The sequence below is a fragment of the Dermacentor andersoni genome, chromosome 8 (genome assembly GCF_023375885.2).
Source record: "Dermacentor andersoni chromosome 8, qqDerAnde1_hic_scaffold, whole genome shotgun sequence".
Classification (NCBI taxonomy): Eukaryota; Metazoa; Arthropoda; class Arachnida; order Ixodida; family Ixodidae; genus Dermacentor; species Dermacentor andersoni.
In genome coordinates, this window is record NC_092821.1 from 14,980,076 (window position 1) to 15,001,261 (window position 21,186).

The following is a 21,186-nucleotide window of genomic DNA, read 5'->3' on the forward strand; positions in this document are numbered from 1 at the left end:
TATTTTCTTGCTCACAACCACACGAAGACGCACCATGAAGAAGAAGAAAGCGTACACTCTAAAAAATTTCCGTCAATATGCACAGGATTTCCGTCACTATACAGAGTAATTGCAGGGAAAAATATGGAAAGTATGTCGTATCTCAAAAATACGGCAAAAGCTTCCGTTAATGTACGAAAACGCTCCCCGTTTTAATTTTTACAGACATTTTTATTGTATTAATAGAGCGGCTACACTGTCTTGCACGAAACATACAGGATTGCATATTTTTGCTTTGAGAATATCTGTATTTTTGCAAGGAAAACTACACACGTCTGAATGAGCGCTTGAACTATAATGTTTCGTCTAAGAATTTTGTACTAAACACGCAAACTGTGCGCATTATGAAGATACGTACAATATGTGAGAGCTATAGCCTTCTACCAGAAGCTGCAATAACAGATCGCATAAACTACGCATACTCTATTCCGGTCGTAGTTCGCCGTGCGTACGCATCTTGTATAACACTGTTCTATGCGCAAATATACGCGTCTATTTGCAATGTTCTCAAATTGAGCGCTTTGCAGTTAACAATGCCGCATATATGTTTAAGTGAACAAAGAGCCGTGGGCATACGTGCCATTGCAAACAAACTTGCGGCACTGAGGTGCTGGTGCACTGGCAATGACGTTGGTGCTCTACGCCGAAAAATTGTGCGCACTATAAGTCAGTACTGAAATGCAAGGAATGGTACAATGACCGTAACTTCGTTTACATTTAGAAACAAATGGTCTCGAAGGGAACTGGCGGCCTATAGATCCATGTGCAACGACCGAATGAAACTTCCGAATGCGGGAAGCAATTAACCCACTAGTGAGTGGGCTTTGCTGAAGTATAATGCAGCTGGATTAACTCATTCACATAATATTTCCAAAATATATCGTGTCTGTCAATAACAGTGTATTCGTTAGCTGTGGGTTAGAAAGGGGCTGGTTGCTTCATAAGAATAAAAAACAGAAACAGCGCGACAAAGGACGAGCGTGTAAAGAGCACATGACAGAGCGCTAGACTAGCAACCAAATGCTTTATTTGAGGAAGCAGCACATTTATGCTCTTTAAGTCGCCTTCAATGATGCCTTTTCATGCTGCTTCTGCAAATAAGGCATTTGGTTGCTAGCCAGCGCTCTGTCTTGTGCTCTTTACTCGCGCGTCCTGTGTCACGCTGTTTCTGTTTTTTATTCTAAACCGTTTATTAAGTGACACACAACAATTACGCATAATCTTCACTGTTCATGCTCTGTAAATTCTTGCGTTAAGATGTATTGGCTGTAACGAAGAAGAGTAGCCTGCCTGCGCCACAGCACCATCGCTACTGGTATGAGCTCGTGGTTGCTGCCCTTGCCGAACGCTTCTGACTGCTACCCATTCGCCTGCCACCGTTGCTAATAAATCTCTTAGCAAGTGGTGGACGTGCTGGGTTTCCACCACCCTGGAACTTCGGAGTCGCACTCTACCCCCCATCATGCCCGACGACGCATGCACTCCTCCAACGGCGCCGGCCACCTTGGTTTGTGCCGGTGCCTTGCGTCAGCTAGATCCCCCTATCTTCTCCGGCACAGATGACAAAGACGTTGAAGATTGGATCTCCTCTTATGAACGAGTAAGTGCCTATAACCAGTGGGACGATGTTACCAAGTTGAGAAACGTCGCCTTCTACCTTACGGACGTTGCGAAACTATGGTTTCTAAACCATGAAGCCGACCTCCCTTCGTGGTTGGTCTTCAAGGCCAGCTTTACCCAAGTTTTCGGTCGGCCAGCAGTAGGAAAGCTTCGTGCAGAACAACGTTTGCGCACATGATCCCAAGAGGCCGGAGAGAACTTCACGAGCTACATTAAGGACGTTGTTGACCTTTGCAAACGGGTGAACGCGTCGATGTCAGAGGAGGAAAAGATCAAACATATAATGAAGGGTATTCAGGATGACGCGTTCCAAATGTTATTATCGAAGAGTCCTCACACCTTCGCTGAAGTGATAGAATTGCGCCACAGTTACGACGAGTTGCGCCGGCAACGGCTTCACACCCGACGTCCTACTCCGCCCACCGACTCTCTGTCAAGCCTTGGAGTCGATGATAACCATGCTGATCTGTTCATAGAAATTCAGGAATTCGTTCGCGCAGAGGTCGCCCGCCAGCTATCTGTGATATCTTCTTTCCCGGAACCACCACCTGCTTTGCCTCCTACGATCCGCGACTTCATTCAAGAGCAACTATCTCAAGCCGTTTCTCCAGCCACTGAGCAGACACCAGTCACTGCACCTCTCACTTACGCTGAAGCAGTTTCCCGATCTCGTCCACAAACGCTCATGCCGCCCTCTATGCCTCGATCGCTGACATTTTTGCCGCCATCTATGCCGCTTCATGACCGACAGCATTTTCCTCCAATGCCGCTACCCGACCAACAGCATTTTCCGACTCCTCAACCACGACTCGGACCTTACGCCCACCAGTGGCGCACTTTCGACGACCACCCAATATGTTTTGCTTGTGGTGGTGCTGGTCACGTGGCGCGCCATTGCCGTCGTTCCATGCTTCCTCTCCGAAACATCCGGCGAGCGCCACCTTTCCCAGCTTCGTTTTCCTCTTTGCCTTCCAGTCTTCCTACCTCTTCCTTTTTCCCAGACCGCCCAACCGCCTCTACTCGCCGATCACCATCTCCCCGTCCTCGCTCGATTTCTCCGATGCGGCGCCGTCCCGTGTCCACCGAGCAGGAAAACTGATGGCCGCAGTCCCCGAGGCACGAACTGCGTCCACGTCGCAATGCCCAAGTCCTCGTCCCTCTCCAGCCAACGTAATTGAAGTGTCTGTCGAAGGAATCGCCGTCCTGGCACTTGTAGATACAGGAGCCGCCGTATCCGTAATTTCCGCCGCACTCTGCCGCACACTACGAAAGGTTTGGACGCCTCTCCCCGACTTCTCTCTTCGAACCGCGAACGCTCAAAATATAACGGCTCTCACTGCCTGTACTGCTCGCGTCTTCATTCAAGGTCAACTGTATACTGTCGAATTAGTCGTGCTGTCCTCGTGTTAGCATGACATTATATTAGGCTGGGACTTCCTTGCAAATAATAACGCTGTTATTGACTGTTATCACGCCGAACTTTCTGCACTTCCCGACCTTGAGGCTATCGGAAACGGCCCTTCTTGTGCTAAACTGTTTGTATCCGAGGACAATGCCGTCCCTCCTAGCTCTTTCCTGCTTGTGCCTGTGTCGTGCGCCGCTATTTCTGATGGCACAGTTCTCTTTAAGCCCTCTGAGGTGTTTATTTGCCGCCGATGTTCTCCGCTGCCCTTTGCTCTTCTCACTCTTCGCAGTGGCGTCACGAAAATGGTCGTCGACAATCCCACGGCCTGCCCTTTACCTTTATTTCATGGTGAATGCCTGGGCCTCGTTCAACCAGTCGACACCTTTTGCATCTTTGGCGCTCCTGCCGTTTCTACTTCTGCGGACCTTGGCGTTCTTACTTGAGACCCTGCGGTTGATCAGACGATCCTCGACGCTTTTCACGGCTCCATCTACGATGGAACGTCATCTACTGAACGAAGCCAGCTTATCGCTCTGCTGCAGAAGTTCAGCGCTTCTTTCGACAGCCATGCTTCCGGCTTGGGCCGCACATTGACTCTTTTTCACCAGATAGATATCGGCAGTCAAGCACCTATACGGCAGCGCCCTTACCGAGTATCCGCCTCTGAGCGCCCTGTCATTCACCACCAGGTTGCTGACATGCTCAAGCGTGGCGTTGTGCAGCCTTCCAACAGTCCCTGGGCATCACCGGTCGTTCTAATTAAGAAAAAGGATGGCTCTATTCGATTCTGCGTCGACTACCGACGTCTGAACAAGATAACGCGCAAGGACGTTTACCCGTTACCGCGCATCGACGACGCCGTCGACTGTTTGCCGGGAGCGGAGTTCTTTTCTTCGCTGGATTTACGTTCCGGATACTGGCAACTCCCTTTGGCACCATCTGATCGACCTAAAACAGCATTTGCAACGCCTGACGGATTATACGAATTCATCGTAATGCCTTTCGGCCTGTGTAACGCTCCAGCCACTTTTGAGAGAATGATGTATAATATTTTACGTGGCCTCAAATGAAACAAATGTCTACGGTACGTGGATGACGTAGTTGTCTTTTCCGCTGATTTCTGAACACATCTCAGCCGTCTCGAGCACGTTCTGAAATGCCTTACTAACGCGGGAATTCAACTCAACTTAAAAAGAAGATGTTTCGGCGGTCGAAAGCTCACTATTCTTGGCCATGTATCACGAGACGGTGCCCTTCCAGATCCAGCCAAGCTCCGCGCTGTCACCGACTTTCCACAACTAAAGAAGTTAAAGGAGCTTCAAAGTTTTCTTGGTTTATGCTCCTATTTCCGACGTTTCATTCGAAATTTCGCTTTCATAAGTGCACCCCTGACAGCCCTTCTGAGTGGCGACAAAGAATTTTCCGCTTGGTCGCCCGCCTGTGATGACGCCTTCACGAAATTACGCCACCTGCTAACCTCGCCACCTATCCTCCGCCACTTCGATCCTGCAGCCCCCACAGAGATCCACACCGATGCCAGCGGCGTTGGACTCAGCGCTGTACTCGCGCAACCAAAAGCGGGGTTCGATGAACATGTCGTTGCCTATGCGAGCCGTACTCTAACAAAGGCCGAGGCTAATTACTCTGTTACAGAGAAAGAATGTTTAGCCATTATTTGGGCCCTTGGAAAATTTCGTCCTTATTTGTATGGTCACCCTTTCGATGTCCTCACTGACCATCACGCCCTTTGCCTTTGTTGGCTGTCTACCCTTAAGGACCCATCTGGCCACCTTACTCGCCGGGCCCTTAAGCTACAGGAGTTCCGTTCCGTTTCTCTACCGTTCTGGCCGCAAACACACGGACGCTGACGCCCTTTCTCGCTCACCGGTCTCCGCTGACTGCGCTTGTCTATCCGCACTTGAACCGAGAGTTCCATCTGATGCACTGCACAACATGCCGTCGGAGCAGCGCAAGGATCCCTGGATCTGTTCTCTCATCAGCATCCTTTCTGATCCATCCCCCTCTTCACCATCTCACGCTCTTCGCCGCCAGGCTACCCCCTTCTGCATTCGCGACGACCTTCTTTATCGTCGTAATTACCTTTCTGACGGTCGGAAGTGGCTTCTTGTGACACTCCGCCATCTCCGTGACCTTATCTGCGACGCTTTCCACGCAGACCCTCATTGCGCGCATGCCGGCCTCTTCAAGACCTATGCTCGACTACGCATACAATTTTATTGGCGCGGCATGTATAGCTACGTTTGAAAGTTCATTCGCTATGTGCTCAGTGCCAACGCCGAAAATTACCTCCCGGACAAGTCTACCCGTCACATCCCCTTCCCTGCCCTACTAGGCCCTTTGATCGTGTTGGTATAGGCATATACGGACCGCTACCCTCCACTCCAACAGACAACCGCTGGATTATTGTTGCAGTAGATCACTTGACCCGCTATGCTGAAACAGCCGCTCTGCCGACTGCCACCGCCCGCGACGTTGCATCGTTTCTGTTACGACATCTCATTCTTCGCCACGGTGCGCCTCGCGAACTTCTGAGCGATAGAGGCCGCGCCTTTCTTTCCGATGCTTTGAAAGCACTACTCAACGAATGCCGAGTTGTCCACCGCACCAGTACAGCGTACCATCCGCAAACTAACGGCATGACCGAGCGCTTCAACCGTACTCTTGGCGATGTGCTCTCGATGTACGTCGCCTCGGATCATTCAAACTGGGACCAACTTTTCCCTTTCGTGACGTATGTGTACGATACTGCGGCCCAAACAACTATTGGATTTTCCCCTTACTTTATCCTATACGGACGAGAACCTTTTACTACGCTCGATACCATTCTTTCATATACACCTGACTTGTCCGAAAGTACTCCGCTATCTGAAGCTGCTCGTCATGCCGAGGAATGCCGCCAGCTTGCCCGCTCTTTTTCCACCGAGGACCAGTGGCAGCAGCAATCCCGTCAACCTGCCGACCATTCCGCACCAATTTTTTCTCCTCGTTCTCTCGTATGACTTCGGGTACCCGCTACCACACCCAGCCTTTCCGCAAAACTTGTCGCAAAATATCTAGGACACTACCGCGTCCTGGAGCAAACGTCCTCCGTCAATTACGTCGTAGGGCCCCTCACGCCATCGACGGACCTACGCCATCGCGGCCGTGAACTTGTCCACGTCTCTCGCATTAGGCCGTGCTACGACCCAATAGTAGTCTCTTCGCCTTAAGCCACCAGGATGGCGCCTTTTTATGCGGAGGGTGATTGTAACGAACAAGAGTAGCCTGCCTGCGCCACAGCATCATCGCTACTGGTATGAGCTCGTGGTTGCTGTCCTGCCCGAACGCTTCTGTCTGCTACCCATTCGCCTGCCCCTGTTGCTAATAAATCTCTTAGCATGGCAAACATTTGGCGTTTCATCTTGAAACAAGATCGGTGAGCTGGTGCACTCTTGTACGGCAGAATAAAGATCGCGAACACGCACGCACCAACGTGTGTGCAAACTACGGGAATATGAGTGAAGATGAAGGATGTAGGACCGTGCTAGTACTGTGTGTAGTGTCAAAAAGAGAAAAAGAAAGAAAAATCAAAGAAGGAACGCTCAGTGCCGAGTTGGCGTAGCGATTCAAGCTTTATTTCTTTTTGACCAAGCATGCAACACCATTTGTTCCATGGGCTTTATCCCTGGGTAAATGTTATGACACAACTCATTATTTACCCGTTCATTACATGCGACAACCAGCCCAAAATAGCACTATACTAGAGCTTATTGACACATCGTAGCGCACTGCTTTGCACTGCATTGCAACACTGGAGTTTGTTATCCCGAGTAGCAAACCCTCTGGTTGACCTCGTTGCCTTTCTTCTTCTTGCATTCTCTATCTATTTGTATAAAACGCACTACCTTGTGGGAGAGAAAGCGTTCTCCTCTTTGAGAATTCAATTATTTCCGAAGCAATTATTTTGCTGTTTCAGCAAATAGAGCACAAATGCGAAAATGAAACCGATTCGGTTTTGTTCTTCGTGCTCATAGAGTGCGGCACCAGGGAGCAGCACGCGCTGCGCTTCCGATCTAAGGGGCGGTAGACAAAGCTGCGCATTTGTAGTCAGCCGGTCTTTATCGTTTCATGCTTTTAAAATGGCTAGCTTACCGTAAATATGTCTGATTTTTACTCAAGAGTGGAGCAAGGCCCCAAGGAAGAGAGATTGACGCGTCGGGTGTTGAGAACAGAAGCGATGGTTGGTTACGCTGCTTGAGTCTCGGCATGTTCGAATTGGCAAAGTTCCAGGTTTTTCGCTGTGGTGTACGCTTGTGTGCTCGTCATATGCCGTTATAGCGCCGGGATGTTTGCGCTGAATGTGTTTCACTTCGTCTACAAAAATCTGCACGCTGCGGCATTGAAGAAGTTGTCCTGTTTTCGGGTGCACGTATGCGCTTGGACATGTGATGGCCTGCTCACAACGTGTGTTGAACAGTCCAAGCGTGCTCGTTACTTGCTCACTAGGTAAGCCCATCCTAACTTTATATGGTTGGCATAACGTAGATGTTAAAATGATGTGTAGTAAGCCGGCGTCGCGAACAGAATTATTATTTCAAAAGGCCAGCAAGCAGCGTCTTAGGGCGAAAATGACGCACGAATGGGGTAAAGGAAAACCTATCGTTTCAGATCAAATTCAGTGGTAGTGCGATCGGTTCAATGGCGATCGCAATTTTCCGAGTGACACATATTTCTCAATTGCGTTAGAAGCGTAGAATAACACTGCAATCAACTGCGCAGTTGTATTGACGCTTGCACCGACTTGAGAGCATACTGTATCCGATATGCTAAGAACTTCTGTTAGAATGTAGAACTGAATGTTCGGGGTAGTGGCAGTTGCTCACTACGTGTGACTGTTGCTTTCTTGCTTGCATGCACGTTTTTATTGTAGTTACAAAAAGAAGTTCTTCATTCTGGCTGCTCTGCTGTGTGTGTGTGTGTGTGTGTGTGTGAGAGAGAGAGAGAGAGATGGCTCTTTATTAGAAAAACAGAGAATTTTGCCGATGCCTATATAACCGCTGGCATGCTACTCTGTGTAGGGATGGGGAATGGGATTAAAATATTTCAAAGGAGAGTAGGAGAAAAAGAGGATGAAAACAAATATGAAATGTCCGAGTGGAGCTGATGCTAATATTAACAGGTGACATGGCGGGTAAATTTAGGTTTTGGTATATGAAGTGTGCAATCTTTAAAGCTTTCCTATTAGACCAATTTGTGACAGGTATTTGATCAATAAATTTAAAACCCGTCGCTTTGTTGAAGGGCCGGGCATTGGACCTAAGATGCTCGGTAGCGTTAGCGGTTCGTAGCAAATCAAATCCATTTGTTGCTCAAAAAATTTTCTCTCGTCGCGGTACGCGGGACATACTATTAATATGTGTTCCATTGCCTATAAGTTGCGACAGTTATGCCAGTTTGGGTTAATGGTAGGCCCTATGCGGTACAGATAATTGTTCATGTATGGCAGGTTCAGTCGAAGACGATGGTAGGATCTCTCTAAGTGTCGAGGAAGTGGTCGTGGAATTTTCGATCGCATTCCTGGGTCAATGTAACGCTGGAAGTTATCTTGGTGAAGCGGCAGATTCCATATGCCGTCTTTTTCTTGATAGGCATAATTTTTTGCCATGTTTGAAGCGTCAGCTTTCGTAAAAAATGTTCTTTTGAACTTGCGGTATTGGAGTTCACGTCAGGCAGCTTCATCCGCTCTTTCATTTCCCGAAATGCTGGCAGGACCAGGTATTCACTGGAACTTTACGCAATGCCCAGAAATCTCAGCCCTGTGGTGAAGACAAGCAATGTCAAATGCTGCAGGTTGATTATTGCAACGCTTGGGCCTGTTCCACATACTTTGTAGGGCTGCTTTTAAATGCGTGAAAATCACCCATGTCTTTGGCGGCTGATGTCGATGATGTCGCTCGTTCAAGACGAAACGAGAATCGTTGCCCTGTAGGGGGAACAAAAATTCCGCACGATGAGCAATGTGGAGTTGTAGAGCCATCTGTGAAAATGTGCGTTGCGGCTGCGTGTTCTTTGTGCATATATTCCAAAGCTATCTGATAAGTCGCTGCTTGAGCCATATTGTTTTTCGCAGTGATTCCAGGTATATATGGCACGATTTCCAGTGGGGACAGTGTCCATCGTGAAATGTTTCGTGGCATAATTTGTGACGCCTCAACACGAATCGAAATAGATATGCTTCCGAGGGCCTGCCCAAAGCTAGATGGAGCACGGGTTCTAGAAATATCCTTTAAAAAGTGAGTCTTCGTATGAATGACGTGGCGAAGGTGAATCCGAAGTGTCCCCTGCGAAGATAGCACTTCAAGAGACAGGCATCCAGCTTCTGCTACAGTTCCTGAGCGGGACGACCCCTTCGGAAGGCCAAGACATACGCGAACGCAGTTGTTTCGTGCTGCCTCAAGTTTTCTCTTCCTTGTGGGAGATATTTTGTGCAGGATCGGGAGGTAATATCGTAGTGTTCCGTCGACGTACGCCTTGTGGAGGAGTACGATTGATCGACAGTTGCTGCCCCAATGTAATCCGGCTAAAGATCGGAATACTCGCGACGCCGAAGAAATCTCACTCAGTTTTTTCACTTGAGTCAACCATGTGAGGTTCCTATCCATCGTCACTCCAAGAAACATTTGCGTCTTGACGTATGGGAAGGTAGGACCAACCAACACTAGTGGGTATTTTTCCATACACCTCCGCGTGAAAGCCATGGCAACGCTTTTGTCGGGGGACAATTTCAGACCCCTTGGATTTAGGTAGGCCGATGTATTTGCTAGCGTTCTCTGTAGACGTTGTTGGGTGGTACAGCGGGATCGCGCCGCGCTCCAAATTTAGATGTCGTCCGCATACAGTGTGATTTTGACGCCACGAGGCAGGTTTCTTCTCAGATGGATGAGGACTAAATTAAATACTACCGGGCTTAACACAGCTCCTTGTGGCACTCCCTTCTCGATGGCATAAAGCGTCGTGGGGCCATCTGGGGTACACATGAAAAGCTGGCGTCCTTGAAGCTAGTCTTCAATCCATGCGTAATGACGTCGTCCCAGACCAAGGGTTTCCAAAGCGTCAATTATTGCTTTATGATAGACCGAATCATATGCTGCCTTAAAGTCCAAAAATAATGGAGTAGGTATGTTTCCAGAGACCAATTTCTCTTCATTTGGTGACACCAAGGCAATGACATTATCAATTGCGGACCTATTTTGCCGGAAGCCATTCATTTCCTCCGGGTAAACTTTTGTAGTTTCCAGGAACCAATTCAGTCGGTTGTAGATAATTTTTTCGAATAGCTTCCCTTCGCAGCTAAGCAGAGATGGAGGCGTAATTTGTTGACTGCTTCCCAGGCTTCAATATAGGAACAACTTTCACAAGTTCCATTCCGTATGAACCTCCCCAGTTATCCATGAGGCGTTGTAGTACTCCAGAAGGCGTATGCGAGATGTGTGGCATAGATTTGTGAGCGCTTTATAACTCACACCGTCGTGGCCAGGTGATGATCGCTTGTTTATGCCGCCGATGGCTGCCGTGAGCTCTTCGATGGTGAACGGTAATTCTAAGTCAGGAAGAGTAGCTCGAGGTGGACTAGGTTGATGACTTGCAATTTGCACAAAAAGGTTGTGCCCCGTCGGAAAAGAGCCTGCAGTACTGCTCTGCCACCTCTTTCAGGGATGCGGGCTCATGTAATGTGAGGGCGTTAAAAGGATAAAGCTGTTGCGGCTCCTTGCGAATGCCTCTGACGACTCGCCAGATTTTTCTCAGCGGTTGTCGTATGTCCAGTGTCCCACAAAGTCCCTCCACCTTTCTCGTTTCAGTTTGGTCAGGCAACGTGGTATATATCTTTGTGCCCGTCGACAAGTTCTGAGGTCTTCGATATTCTTAGTACGTAGAGCCTTCCTTTCGGCACGCCTTCGAATGGCACATAACCATTCAAATTCCTCGTCGTTAGTTGGTACATTACAATGCTTAGTGGCAGAGCGGGTACTTTGTTTGAGGCAATGAGCTATTGTCGGTATTATTCTGCATTCTTAGTCGAGGCTGTGATCCCTCCGTCTACGGCTCCTGTGTAAGCTCCCCAGTCTACCGACTTCAGTTTCACTTTTGTGGACGACGTCCGAAAATGAAGGGCAGAGATCAGGATCGGGTAGTGATCACTACCTTGAGTCTCGAAATTTGTACACCATCCAAACATAGGGGCCACTTGACTTGATACGAATGTGACGTCAATGCAGCTAACAGTCTTCGGATTTTTCAGGTATGTTGTGCTGCCATCGTTCAAGGGCTCTATATTGTATTTTGCAAGAAGCTTCGCCAGTTTAGAACCGCGAGAACATGTATGTGAACTGCCCCAGATCTCGTTGAGTGCTTTAAAATCGCCAGAAATAATATGTGGAGATTGAGTGTTTGTCAACAAGTTTTCCAATTTTGTCACGTCGAAAGGTGATCCTGTTCCAAGTAGACGCAGATCAGGGTAAACACTTTGGATGCAATCACTGTGGTTGCGCAAATATACTCATTCTTGTCACAGAGTGCTACGTCAATCGCAGAGGCAGGCTTGTCGTTGCGAAATCCAACGAGCAGTCGGCTAATTCCATTTTGTCGCCTTGAATGATGAAAATAATAACCGTTTATCCTTAACTGCTTATCGACGCGAGACTCGGAAGTGACCATAAAAGGGAATCGGTACACCCGCGCAACATGCTTAAAGTCTGCTAACTTCGTGCGCAAGCCGCGAGCGTTCCACTGGAATATAGTACATGTGGGGAAGTGTTTGTTGGTGGACACCGCTTGTGAGACGATTATTGGCGAAGCCATCGTTGCTACTGCGAAGAGTCACGGCGTCATGCCGTGGAAAAAGACGACACCTGCGGTTCCAAAGTCAGGACGGCCTCAGGGTTGCTTTTAAACGATGGGCTGGCACGGAGCCTTGATTGCGGCGAACATCATGGGAATCACCATCCTTCAGATCTCATTTGTAGTGCTACCATCTAACAGCTTTTCTTGGTTCTTCCCGTTCTTCTGCTGCGACCTTGAATACACATGTTGCTGTTGTGGGCTTGAGGTTATATCACTTGAGGGCTTTGATTGACTCTTTGCAGTTGAAGGCCTTTGCTGGTTTTCTCTCACGACTGAGGCGAAGGACGTTTTCAAAGCCGTGTCGCTGCGCTGCACGTGCCGTGTTGCTTTTGGTTTGGAGATGTATATATTACATCCGGATTCGGTGGTGATTCTTGTCGTTTCCGCACTTTTTCTTGGATTTGCTCCATTGTCCGTGCAAGAGTGGCTAATGTCTTTTTAGGACACCCTCCGTATGACGCAGCATGCTCGGCTCCACAGTGTGCACACCGAGGCTGGAAACGTGACGTGCGCTCCTTAGGCGTATGTGGGCCAGCGCATATCTTGCAGCGGATGGGGCCTTTACAATATTTCGCTATATGATCATGTCTTTGAAATCTGAAACATTGAGTGGTAGACCCCATGTATTCCGTCACGGGATAACTGCAGAATCCAAGCGACACTCGGTTTGGTAAAGGGGCGTCCTTTGAGAATTCTAGGATGACCGAGCGTCTTGAAGTTTCCGTTACTACGCCATCTTGGTTAGGGACGTACAAAACATGCCTTTTAGCAGAAACGACTCCTTGTTCGCTCAAGTATTCCTTAAGGTCGTCATCCGGGTACTCAACAGGAACGTCCTGTATCCTCCCGTACGTGGAAGAGTAGGAGTATGGAACTCGAGCTTCTACAGGAATACCCGACAGATCTGTCACTGTAAGGCGTCGATTGGCTGCAGGAAGTGCAGACACTGTCACCATGAGGCTTCCATTCTTGTTTAGACGGTGGCTGAGCATCTTTTCTTGGACTGTTGTCACGATCGCAGAAGCCAGAATATTTGGGTTTACTTTCCATAAGCTGCTGTCAGGTGAGTTGGCTTGAATATAACAGGAACACTTGCGGCTCTTTTCTTTTTTTAATAGACAACAGTGAAAGCTGTCTGGTCCATCTCTTCGTTGTCTCCTGTAGATTCCCTTATGTCATCTTCACGTCATCTCATCTTCACGTAGCCTTTTCCTTGCTTGCTCATCTTCTCTGTGGTCTACAGAAGCAACACGCTGACCTGATTGCTGATTGCTTGCGACGGATGCCATCAGAACATCACGAAGGGCGGCCGACGGCGGAGGCTCGCCGCGCTGCTTCCGTCCGGTGTGCTTCGGGAGCCGCTTGCTGTGCTTCTCTCGCAGGACGGTGACCCGCAGACCGGCGTTCGGTGAGAGTGAGGCACAAAGAGTAAAAATGAACTCTACACTTGCTAAAAAAGACTTGAAATAACAGACGGGCGATCGGAAGTGAGCCTATCACTCATCGCCTTCTTCTTCCTCTTGCTCTGCTGTGTATTTCCTTGGTACAACTGCAAGACATCTTGCTGGAAAGCAAGCAGTTGTACCAAGGAAACACACTGCTGCTCTGCTGTGTGTTTCCGTGGTACAACTGCTTGCGTTCCAGCAAGACGTCTTGCTTGGAATGATGTCTGGGCAGTCAAGGCATTCGTGTCGGTAATCAAGCTGTAAATGTTGTATCAGATGAAAAAAATGTGGACGTACAAGCGAAGCCAATGCAATTAATATAAACAGTATTTTAGGAATATTTCAGTTGTATTACTAAAGCAGAGAGTAGATATGCATGAAAATCAGATTGCACTGATACTTAGCAGGAACTAGGTAACATATCAATACTAATTAATCATTTTCTTTTCCTTGAAGACTAGTTGCTGTTGTCCTGCTTGAGCTGAGAAGAGGTCTGCTGCCTGCAATGGGTTCATATTTCTGAAGTTATCGTAGTATCGTTGCTCTCAAAATGAGTGTTTTTTTTTCTCTCTGCTTTTTGCTACCTGAATCATGACCATCTACTTAACTGTGTAGGTGGTCACTGTTAGTGACAGTGAAGTGTTGGTCGACAAGCACCCCTTCATTATTGCAACGCATCTGACAGAATGCAGCTCTGGCAGTGTGTGAAGAAGTTATATAAACCAAATTAGGTTCTCTGAGTAATATGTTAAAATAATGATGTCATTTGATTGTGGTCTAGCAGGAAAAAATGCTCAACAGGGAGAAGTAATCTTAATTTGCGCTTGATAAGTTGGGGAAGCAAATCAATTAGGCTGTTTGGTTTTTGTTATACATGTGTTTGGTGTTCCGTTATACCAAATTGTTTAAGTGCTAGTAGCTTATTTTGCGATAAAATGGTGCATGCTTTACAGAGGAATTATAGGGGTACAACTCAACTCTAAAGCTATTCAGGACTGCAGCATTGTGGAACACATCTGCAAATGAAATGGGACATTTGTAGATGTGTTCTACAATATTGCAGTCCTGAATAGCTTTAGAGTTAAGTGGTACCACTATAATTTCTCTGCAAAGCATGCACCAAGGTTCAGCATGGTAGCTGGCTGGCATCGACAGAGGTCTTATTTACTCTGAACTGCAAATGAGGTTTCTTGTTGTTAGGGTGACTGTATAAAATTTACGTTTTAGTTCTCGTCTTGTATGACGCACAGATAGATGGAAAAATTGATTTCTTTTGAGCAATGGCAGAAATGAAAGGGTAATATTTGTATACATAGACATTACATCGCTATTATTTACCCAGTGGTGTCCATGCATGCTAAAATTTACAGGCATCTGATAGAATATTGTCAACACTTGTTGTAACATTAAGGCAACACCCTTTATATTAATAGAGATTACCATTATTTCGTACCATCATCGTGTGATATTTGCACTAAATGTATTTTACTTTGTGTATGAAACCCTGCGCACTGGTGCATCATGAAAATTTATGATGTGAAACTTATCATGTAGCTTACCCCTTTGCATGAATATAATGCAAGATTTTGTTTCTGTAGTTCCTTGCCCTGGAGTGCAGATCACGCTACATTCTTGTTCGCGACAAGAATATAATGCAGTTGTTTCTCTTTATATTTTCTGGCACTTCAAACTGCGGCGAGCTAAACCACTGGGCAGCAATACTGGAATTGCTATTACGTATGGAGCTGTGTTCAAACAGGAGGAAACACGGCTTTGCCTTGTGTGACTGTGTGGCGGGCGCATCTGAAGTACTGCCTGTTCATTAACCTTGGTGGCATAGACGCGCCGTCTAGTTGTATGCGTTCCTTTCTGTTTCATCGTGGCATCAAATCAATTTGTAATCGTAATATATACGTTTTTTTTTGTCTAAGTTGCCCATAATTCTCCTCTTGTGTTATATTTGCAGTCGCATTATTTATGTGCAGATGAACAGTGCTCGAACTTCCATTTTTTCGCAAAGTAAGGTACTAGTACCTAAGCAATTCGGTATAACAGAAAACCAAAGCCGAACTGCCGAATAGTACCAAGCAGCAGCATCACTGCAGTCTCAAGTAGGCACATTGCATTGGTCATGCAGAGATACACAGCGTACCCCTTTATTACTGATGGTGTGAGCATACAGTATCTATACTGTATGCTCACACCATGTCACGTAAATTTAAATTGTAGTGTAGCTTTCCAGTGTATGCTTCTGTTGTTAGATTCCATGAGAGGGCTGGTAACATGTTTCGCACGTCTAGCAACTAGCCTGTCTTTATACAGTAGTAAATGTGCCAACTATTTGTTAATAATTTGATAGAATGTGTAGGCCGTTCGCTTAGAAAAAAAGCCAAAGAATCAACGCACAGTGATGTGGCTATCTCTGCACATGTTGCAGTTTCAAAAAAGTTAGGTGTCCGCGGTTGCCAAGGCTCCTACCAGAAAGAAAATCTAGTATAAAAAGGTCCACATTACTGATCTCTATTCCGGGGGTGGATAGCACATCGAGCGCCATCAAATGAAGCCAGCCTTGTCCCTAAAGTTGGCGCTTGACGACATTGCAGCAGCACTTCGTCCGCACTGGTGCGTGGCATTCCTTCCTCTAAAATACCTGTCTGATATGCCATAAACTACTCAAGCAGGCTAGAGCAGTGTTTCGAGAAAATGTTCAGAATTTTAATATTGCAGCGTCCACAGCGTTGCTAACATAAGTGGCGCGCACTGGATGTACTCATAAATCAGAAAACACTTTATGTAAAAACACTATCGTATACGGGTTAAGATGGCCATAAAAGTGCTTACCAGACTTGTACGACAATATCACCCAAAATGTGGAAAACCACGCAGAAAAAATTTTACGGCAGCCATGTTATCTGATCGCATAGTTAGTGCACCTTACGCCCTGCTTCCAGGACAAGACGCTGCACGACACTGATTTTCCACTGGCTTCACCTGCATCCAGCGCGGCGAGTGGCATCCAGCAAAACATATTAGAAATCAGCGGTGCACAGTGCTTTCTGTCCCCTTACTCGACGCCTACTGAACACATGGTAAGCTGTTTCCAAAGTAGAAAAACAGAGGGAAAGGGCTCTGAACACATTGCATTTTAAAGTGGCTGGTACTGGGCAAAGCAAGTACTGTGTCAGAGTAGATTTGCACGAGGCAAGCTAGGAGCCAAAAAGACTGCTGGTTGCTTGCAAATGGCCAATCAATTGTTAGCATGTTAACGTTCTTTTTTTATTCTTATCGCTTATTTGTTTAGTGCAGACAGCGTTCACAACTGGAGAAGCAGCGTTGGAAGCATGAAACACTTCGCGAAACCAGCTTCAATATATCATGTATCTGCATCACATAATTTCATGGCTGCGTGAGTGACCCCACTGGTTAACATGTAAGAGTGTTCCTCATGTTTGCCATGCATTGTCTACTTTATCTGTCTTGAGACTTAAGCTGATGTAGCCTTTAGAGAAATTGTGGCTGCGAGCTTGCTTTCTGAAACCAGGCTTTTGAGAATACAGAATGAGGTCAACACAAAAAACGCGAGAAATATTTGTTGAGGATTTCAGATTGAGAATCTTCAAAGCCCGATTCGTTTAGTGGCGTTAATATTCTGCTGAAAGTTGTTGATTGTTACATTCATATGATGTCCAAGCATTGCGGTAACAACAACTTCACTTGGAGTACATAGCAAGGGTGTACTCCACGTAAGCTGGCGGCTTTCTGCTGCATTTTCAAAAACTGGTTTCTTATTCATTTGAGATTTTCAAATTTTGCATTGTTTATTAGGTGTCGTGCACTGCTTTCTTTTTCTACAGCTTCTTGGTTAAACATCTCAATAGTGAACACAACCAGACCTTCTGTTTGATTTTTTAGATTGCATGCCCCTTGCTGCAAAACAGTTAAACATCAAAACTGCCTCACCTTACGTAAAGAATCACTTTGAAGTAGCCATAGCCACCAATAACATGCATGACATGATTATGAAAATCATAATATTGTTTTTTGATCTACAGCGCGTCCCAACCATCATGCACCAAGATTCACAAATATGTAAACGCCATGTAACTAGACCGACCCAAGGTAATGTTGTTTATCGTCGCTTGGAAATATTCAGATAATTTTTTGCATTCTGCCTATATGTATATTTACTCTTAAATAATTATAAACTTCTAATATATAAGTTTACGAACAGTGTCAATTAGAAAATTGTAGAGATACATAAAATCCTTCCGATACAGCTTTCTGTTGCTTATTGTGTGCTACATAAAAGTGTTTTTTTAAAGAAAGCCCCGAATACACACAATGTGCTTTGAGGGGCCAGTCACATGGCAATTTCGCGTCGCAAAGCTACGAATAGAACTTAAATGGAAGAGTGTAGGTTTGGGCATGTTGGTATTCCATAGCTTCCACGTTTTTAGCGCACAAAAAGGGACGAGAGACAGAAGTATGACGCGGACACAGCGCCAACTTCCAACAATTGTCTTTTTTATTCTACAAAGCGGTACACACATATATAGAGAACAGACAGCAGCGCACGCATGCGCATATGTACTGGTTTTGAACAAATAAGACACCAACGAGACATGTGTAATGGAAAGTTAAGATGATATCGAAGATGAATAAAGCGACCATGCATAGCCAAAAAAAATTGTGAACCATGCATAGCCAAAAAAATGCTCTCAAGTCATGCAAGGGCTACATCTTACTAACGAGTGTTTGCAACCGCTCACTGTTACGCATGAAACGTCACAGGATGCTACTTTGCGATTCCTCGATATAAGAATGTTTTTTTGAGGGACACCAGGTGTGCTGGGCGTATGAACCGAGGGCGAACAAGCCGCTACTGCCACTTTCCTCGGGCCACTCTAGGTTGGTTAAGAGGGGCATCGCAAAGTCAACCCTTATGCATGCGCTTTGCTGCTCATTTCCTCACAAGTGTTTCTCCAGTTTTCTGCCGCATGTGGATCACCTGAAACAGGCCGGTTATCCGCAGCATATCACCACAGCTGTGGCCGAAGGTCTCCTTAATACGGCAAAACGGGGTGACAGGAGGAGCAGTTTCCTTCACCCGAAATTGCGCGAGTGAAGCAGAAACGCGCAATTATACCGTACAGGCACGATATCTCACACAGTCTGAAAAACATTGGCAATAACTCAAATGTAAGCGTCACCTTTTCAGCGCCAATTAAGCTGTCCAAATTGTGCAAGGCCAGCTGCTGTGGTTCTGAGAAGCCCAGCTGTCTCACAAATCACAAGGAAGGCTATGTTCTTTGTGAGAACAATATCGTGTATGAACTACCCCTGTCGTGTCGCAAAAAATACAACGGCCAAACGGGAAGGTGCGTAAATAATAGGCTGCGTGAACACGCAAATAATGTGCGAACTGGAGGAGTGGGGCATCTGGCTTTTCACTGCAGAAAGCATGGGTGCAGTCCCATTTATAATCAATGCACTGTGATAGGAAGAAACCAAACGCAAACAACACGTGAGATTATTGAAGCGGCGAACATCGCTAGTTTGGGGAACATTTGCGTTAGTGCGCCTTCAATCGATCATTCAAAAGAAGAATTCGATTTTTTAAACGTGACGCAGGGGATGGCTTGATGGAGATAGCATCTTAATCTGGCAGTTACAGTTTTGTTTTTGGCTATGCATGGTCGCTTTTTTCGTCTTCGGTATCATCTGAACTTTCCATTACACATGTCTCGTTCCATACTTGTTTGTTCAAAACCAGTACATATGCGCATGCGTGCGCTGCTGTCAGTTCCATATATATATATATATATATATATGCGTGTGTATGTGTGTGTGTGTGTGTGTGCTTCGTAGAATAACACACAATTGTCGCTGTGTCTGCGTCGCACTTCTGTCTCTCGTCCCTTTTCCTGCGCTAAGAACGCAAAACTTAAATGGGTTCTTTTAGGAAAAAAAACTTCGCTAAAAAATTATACTTTCTTGCAGCCTGCGGAGACAAGTTTTCTTAGACATGGCCATGGCCCACAAGAAAGATGCCGAGGCCACAGCAGTTGACTGCAGAAGCCAAGACCACAAGCAGTTCCTCCGATGATTATAAAAAGGTTCTCTGGGCCACAAGCCTAACTCGGCGCCACCACTTTTGCTTTGTAGCTTTTCTACCTACTTAGCACACCAGACGCGTCAAAAATGCCAAAGGGAAAAAGAACCGACAGCTTCAAACATAGAACTTGCTAGTGCAACTTGCAGTGCCACATGCAGCTGCTAGTATACAGGCATTGACAACAGCAATGATTAGGGTACACTAGTTTCTTCCAGTCTGGGGTGTGCATCCTCCACCAGAAAATAAAGTTTTTCTTCTTCCTCCTATACCAGATTGGAATTTGAAGCAGGGAGTAATTTCTAGGGCATACTCTTGCATAAACTTGATAAACATTTCTCTTTGTCTGCACCACAGATAATTGTTCGTACGACTGTATGAACAGGGTGCCTGTTTACAGCAATCGTATAAAACTGTCTGTGAATCTTTAACGAACTATAAACATGATGAATAACCGAATAAATTTTAGTAATTTTCAACAAATTCAGCACTATTTGCCTTCCACTGTGGTGTTTTCCAACCTATAAGGTTAGCACGTCTTATTTATTTATTTATTTATTTATTCATTTCCTCAAAGGTCTCTGTTGAGACATTACATGAGGGAGTGGGGAGTTAGTGACAAAGGTAGATAGTACAAATTACAAAGGGATATTTTCGATGAGTCGCTTGAATGCAAGTGGGTCGATGATAGTGGCAACTTCGGCAGGCAGGCCATTCCAGTCTCGTGTTGTGCGCAGAAAAAATGATTGCTGAAAAGTAACGGTATGGGCTTGTGGGGGATATACTGTATTAGAGTGACTGGTGCGGGCAATGCGATGTGCTCTTTTTATGTACGGGTTGTCAAAAGGCAAGGAATGAAAGAATTTATGAAAAAGCTTAAGACGGGCTATTCTACGGCGTGAGGCTAGAGAGGGTAGGTTTATTTGGGCTTTTAGTGCCGAGATACTTGAATTATATGAATAAGTTGACAGGATAAATCGTGTCGCGCGGTTCTGAACCGACTCGAGGGCATTAATAAGGTTATTGTGGTGGGGGTCAAAAATAGCTTCGGCATACTCAAGCTTGGGCCGCACAAAGGTTAGAAAAGCAAGTTGTTTAATAGAGGGAGGAGCGAGGTAAAGGTTACGGCGTAGATAACCTAGAGTACGATTAGCAGAGTTTATTATGTGGTTAACATGACAGGTCCAAGTTAAGTCACGCGAGATGTACACACCAAGATATTTGAATGAATCCGTTGTTGCAATCTGTGTGTTATTGATGCTATAATTAGGGATATCGTAACTACGACGACGATGAATAGACATTAACACGGTTTTAGCTACATTTAATGACATGAGCCAAGTGGTACACCAGTTTTGTATGAGCGATAGGTCATTTTGTAACGCCAAATGGTCGCTGGGGTTAGTAACTGCTCGGTAAATCACACAATCATCAGCGAAGAGTCGGATATGAGAAGAAATATTACAAGGTAGGTCATTGATGTATATTAAGAAAAGGAGGGGACCAAGAACGGTACCTTGAGGTACGCCTGAAAGCACGGGTGTTAAGGATGAAGACTGTGAGTTAGCGTATACGAATTGCTCACGGTTAGTTAAAAACCCTCGAATCCAGCTTAGAACACAAGGATGAATGTTAAGACGCGATAACTTTATTAAGAGACGACC